Genomic DNA, 6,691 nt, shown 5'->3' on the forward strand with positions numbered 1-6,691 from the left:
AGGCCTTTAAGATTCACAACACATCAAATTTGCATCTAGTTGAATTTCCAAGAAAAATAGTACTTTGTGTACTCGAACACACAACTTTTGGGGCTTTTCAAATACTGAAACTCGATAACTACGGAAAATGAGGACCAAATTCCTTAAACAAAGTGTCAAATTAATCAGCACTACGAGGCCTTTAAGATTCACAACACATCAAATTTGCATCTAGTTGAATTTCCAAGAAAAATAGTACTTTGTGTACTCGAACACACAACTTTTGGGGCTTTTCAAATACTGAAACTCGATAACTACGGAAAATGAGGACGAAATTCCTTAAACAATGTGTCAAATTAATCAGCTATACGTGGCCTTTAAGATTCACAACTCATCATCTTTGCATCTAGTTGAGTTTCCAAGAAAAATAGTACTTTGAGTACTCGAACTCACAACTTTTGGGGCTTTTCAAATACTGAAACTCGATAACTACGGAAAATGAGGACCAAATAAATTAAACAAAGTGTCAAATTAATCAGCACTACGAGGCCTTTAAGATTCACAACACATCATCTTTGCATCTAGTTGAATTTACAAGAAAAATAGTACTTTGTGTACTCGAACACACAACTTTTGGGACTTTTCAAATACTGAAACTCGATAACTACGGAAAATGAGGACCAAATAAATTAAACAAAGTGTCAAATTAATCAGCACTACGAGGCCTTTAAGATTCACAACACATCATCTTTGCATCTAGTTGAATTTCCAAGAAAAATAGTACTTTGTGTACTCGAACACACAACTTTTGGGACTTTTCAAACTCTGAAACACGATAACTACGGAAAATGAGGACCAAATTCCTTAAACAAAGTGTCAAATTAATCAGCACTACGAGGCCTTTAAGATTCACAACACATCATCTTTGCATCTTGATGAATTTCCAAGAAAAATAGTACTTTGTGTACTCGAACACACAACTTTTGGGACTTTTCAAATACTGAAACTCGATAACTACGGAAAATGAGGACCAAATTCCTTAAACAAAGTGTCAAATTAATCAGCACTACGAGGCCTTTAAGATTCACAACACATCATCTTTGCATCTAGTTGAATTTCCAAGAAAAATAGTACTTTGTGTACTCGAACACACAACTTTTATGACTTTTCAAACTCTGAAACTCGATAACTACGGAAAATGAGTACCAAATTCCTTAAACAAAGTGTCAAATTAATCAGCTCTTCGAGGCCTTTAAAATGTCACAACACATCATCTTTGCATCTTGATGAATTTCCAAGAAAAATAGTACTTTGTGTACTCGAACACACAACTTTTGGGACTTTTCAAATACTGAAACTCGATAACTACGGAAAATGAGGACCAAATTCCTTAAACAAAGTGTCAAATTAATCAGCACTACGAGGCCTTTAAGATTCACAACACATCATCTTTGCATCTAGTTGAATTTCCAAGAAAAATAGTACTTTGTGTACTCGAACACACAACTTTTATGACTTTTCAAACTCTGACACTCGATAACTACGGAAAATGAGTACCAAATTCCTTAAACAAAGTGTCAAATTAATCAGCACTACGAGGCCTTTAAGATTCACAACACATCAACTTTGCATCTAGTTGAATTTCCAAGAAAAATAGTACTTTGTGAACTCGAACACACAACTTTTGGGACTTTTCAAATACTGAAACTCGATAACTACGGAAAATGAGGACCAAATTCCTTAAACAAAGTGTCAAATTAATCAGCACTACGAGGCCTTTAAGATTCACAACACATCATCTTTGCATCTAGTTGAATTTCCAAGAAAAATAGTACTTTGTGTACTCGAACACACAACTTTTATGACTTTTCAAACTCTGAAACTCGATAACTACGGAAAATGAGTACCAAATTCCTTAAACAAAGTGTCAAATTAATCAGCACTACGAGGCCTTTAAGATTCATAACACATCAACTTTGCATCTAGTTGAATTTCCTAGAAATACAGTACTTTGTGTACTCGAACACACAACTTTTGGGACTTTTCAAACTCTGAAACACGATAACTACGGAAAATGAGGACCAAATTCCTTAAACAAAGTGTCAAATTAATCAGCACTACGAGGCCTTTAAGATTCACAACACATCAACTTTGCATCTAGTTGAATTTCCAAGAAAAATAGTACTTTGTGTACTCGAACACACAACTTTTGGGACTTTTCAAATACTGAAACTCGATAACTACGGAAAATGAGGACCAAATTCCTTAAACAAAGTGTCAAATTAATCAGCACTACGAGGCCTTTAAGATTCACAACACATCAACTTTGCATCTAATTGAATTTCCAAGAAAAATAGTACTTTGTGTACTCGAACACACAACTTTTGGGACTTTTCAAATACTGAAACTCGATAACTACGGAAAATGAGGACCAAATTCCTTAAACAAAGTGTCAAATTAATCAGCACTACGAGGCCTTTAAGATTCACAACATATCATCTTTGCATCTAGTTGAATTTCCAAGAAAAATAGTACTTTGTGTACTCGAACACACAACTTTTATGACTTTTCAAACTCTGACACTCGATAACTACGGAAAATGAGTACCAAATTCCTTAAACAAAGTGTCAAATTAATCAGCACTACGAGGCCTTTAAGATTCACAACACATCAACTTTGCATCTAGTTGAATTTCCAAGAAAAATAGTACTTTGTGAACTCGAACACACAACTTTTGGGACTTTTCAAATACTGAAACTCGATAACTACGGAAAATGAGGACCAAATTCCTTAAACAAAGTGTCAAATTAATCAGCACTACGAGGCCTTTAAGATTCACAACACATCATCTTTGCATCTAGTTGAATTTCCAAGAAAAATAGTACTTTGTGTACTCGAACACACAACTTTTATGACTTTTCAAACTCTGAAACTCGATAACTACGGAAAATGAGTACCAAATTCCTTAAACAAAGTGTCAAATTAATCAGCTCTTCGAGGCCTTTAAAATGTCACAACACATCATCTTTGCATCTTGATGAATTTCCAAGAAAAATAGTACTTTGTGAACTCGAACACACAACTTTTGGGACTTTTCAAACTCTGAAACACGATAACTACGGAAAATGAGGACCAAATTCCTTAAACAAAGTGTCAAATTAATCAGCACTACGAGGCCTTTAAGATTCACAACACATCAACTTTGCATCTAGTTGAATTTCCAAGAAAAATAGTACTTTGTGTACTCGAACACACAACTTTTGGGACTTTTCAAATACTGAAACTCGATAACTACGGAAAATGAGGACCAAATTCCTTAAACAAAGTGTCAAATTAATCAGCTCTTCGAGGCCTTTAAAATGTCACAACACATCATCTTTGTATCTTGATGAATTTGCAAGAAATATAGTACTTTGTGTACTCGAACACACAACTTTTATGACTTTTCAAACTCTGAAACTCGATAACTACGGAAAATGAGTACCAAATTCCTTGAACAAAGTGTCAAATTAATCAGCTCTTCGAGGCCTTTAAAATGTCACAACACATCATCTTTGCATCTTGATGAATTTCCAAGAAAAATAGTACTTTGTGTACTCGAACACACAACTTTTGGGACTTTTCAAATACTGAAACTCGATAACTACGGAAAATGAGGACCAAATTCCTTAAACAAAGTGTCAAATTAATCAGCACTACGAGGCCTTTAAGATTCACAACACATCAACTTTGCATCTAATTGAATTTCCAAGAAAAATAGTACTTTGTGTACTCGAACACACAACTTTTGGGACTTTTCAAATACTGAAACTCGATAACTACGGAAAATGAGGACCAAATTCCTTAAACAAAGTGTCAAATTAATCAGCTCTACGAGGCCTTTAAGATTCACAACACATCAACTTTGCATCTAGTTGAATTTCCAAGAAAAATAGTACTTTGTGTACTCGAACACACAACTTTTGGGACTTTTCAAATACTGAAACTCGATAACTACGGAAAATGAGTACCAAATTCCTTAAACAATGTGTCAAATTAATCAGCTATACGAAGGCCTTTAAGATTCACAACACATCAACTTTGCATCTAGTTGAATTTCCAAGAAAAATAGTACTTTGTGTACTCGAACACACAACTTTTGGGACTTTTCAAACTCTGAAACACGATAACTACGGAAAATGAGGACCAAATTCCTTAAACAAAGTGTCAAATTAATCAGCACTACGAGGCCTTTAAGATTCACAACACATCAAATTTGCATCTAGTTGAATTTCCAAGAAAAATAGTACTTTGTGTACTCGAACACACAACTTTTGGGGCTTTTCAAATACTGAAACTCGATAACTACGGAAAATGAGGACCAAATTCCTTAAACAAAGTGTCAAATTAATCAGCACTACGAGGCCTTTAAGATTCACAACACATCAAATTTGCATCTAGTTGAATTTCCAAGAAAAATAGTACTTTGTGTACTCGAACACACAACTTTTGGGGCTTTTCAAATACTGAAACTCGATAACTACGGAAAATGAGGACCAAATTCCTTAAACAATGTGTCAAATTAATCAGCTATACGTGGCCTTTAAGATTCACAACTCATTATCTTTGCATCTAGTTGAGTTTCCAAGAAAAATAGTACTTTGAGTACTCGAACTCACAACTTTTGGGGCTTTTCAAATACTGAAACTCGATAACTACGGAAAATGAGGACCAAATAAATTAAACAAAGTGTCAAATTAATCAGCACTACGAGGCCTTTAAGATTCACAACACATCATCTTTGCATCTAGTTGAATTTCCAAGAAAAATAGTACTTTGTGTACTCGAACACACAACTTTTGGGACTTTTCAAATACTGAAACTCGATAACTACGGAAAATGAGGACCAAATTCCTTAAACAAAGTGTCAAATTAATCAGCACTACGAGGCCTTTAAGATTCACAACACATCATCTTTGCATCTAGTTGAATTTCCAAGAAAAATAGTACTTTGTGTACTCGAACACACAACTTTTGGGACTTTTCAAACTCTGAAACACGATAACTACGGAAAATGAGGACCAAATTCCTTAAACAAAGTGTCAAATTAATCAGCACTACGAGGCCTTTAAGATTCACATCACATCAACTTTGCATCTAGTTGAATTTCCAAGAAAAATAGTACTTTGTGTACTCGAACACACAACTTTTGGGACTTTTCAAATACTGAAACTCAATAACTACGGAAAATGAGTACCAAATTCCTTAAACAAAGTGTCAAATTAATCAGCACTACGAGGCCTTTAAGATTCACAACACATCAACTTTGCATCTAGTTGAATTGCCAAGGAAAATAGTACTTTGTGCACTCGAACACACAACTTTTGGGGCTTTTCAAATACTGAAACTCGATAACTACGGAAAATTAGGACCAAATTCCTTAAACAAAGTGTCAAATTAATCAGCACTACGAGGCCTTTAAGATTCACATCACATCAACTTTGCATCTAGTTGAATTTCCAAGAAAAATAGTACTTTGTGTACTCGAACACACAACTTTTGGGACTTTTCAAATACTGAAACTCAATAACTACGGAAAATGAGTACCAAATTCCTTAAACAAAGTGTCAAATTAATCAGCACTACGAGGCCTTTAAGATTCACAACACATCAACTTTGCATCTAGTTGAATTGCCAAGGAAAATAGTACTTTGTGCACTCGAACACAACTTTTGGGGCTTTTCAAATACTGAAACTCGATAACTACGGAAAATTAGGACCAAATTCCTTAAACAAAGTGTCAAATTAATCAGCACTACGAGGCCTTTAAGATTCACAACACATCATCTTTGCATCTAGTTGAATTTCCAAGAAAAATAGTACTTTGTGTACTCGAACACACAACTTTTGGGACTTTTCAAACTCTGAAACACGATAACTACGGAAAATGAGGACCAAATTCCTTAAACAAAGTGTCAAATTAATCAGCACTACGAGGCCTTTAAGATTCACAACACATCATCTTTGCATCTAGTTGAATTTCCAAGAAAAATAGTACTTTGTGTACTCGAACACACAACTTTTATGACTTTTCAAACTCTGAAACTCGATAACTACGGACAATTAGTACCAAATTCCTTAAACAATGTGTCAAATTAATCAGCTATACGAAGGCCTTTAAGATTCACAACACATCATCTTTGCATCTAGTTGAATTTCCAAGAAAAATAGTACTTTGTGTACTGGAACACACAACTTTTGGGACTTTTCAAACTCTGAAACACGATAACTACGGAAAATGAGGACCAAATTCCTTAAACAAAGTGTCAAATTAATCAGCTCTTCGAGGCCTTTAAAATGTCACAACACATCATCTTTGCATCTAGTTGAATTTCCAAGAAAAATAGTACTTTGTGTATTCGAACACACAACTTTTATGACTTTTCAAACTCTGAAACTCGATAACTAAGGAAAATGAGTACCAAATTCCTTAAACAAAGTGTCAAATTAATCAGCACTACGAGGCCTTTAAGATTCATAACACATCAACTTTGCATCTAGTTGAATTTCCAAGAAAAATAGTACTTTGTGTACTCGAACACACAACTTTTATGACTTTTCAAACTCTGAAACTCGATAACTACGGACAATTAGTACCAACTTCCTTAAACAATGTGTCAAATTAATCAGCTATACGAAGGCCTTTAAGATTCACAACACATCAACTTTGCAT

The sequence above is a fragment of the Euwallacea fornicatus genome, unplaced genomic scaffold (assembly GCF_040115645.1).
Source record: "Euwallacea fornicatus isolate EFF26 unplaced genomic scaffold, ASM4011564v1 scaffold_69, whole genome shotgun sequence".
NCBI lineage: Eukaryota > Metazoa > Arthropoda > Insecta > Coleoptera > Curculionidae > Euwallacea > Euwallacea fornicatus.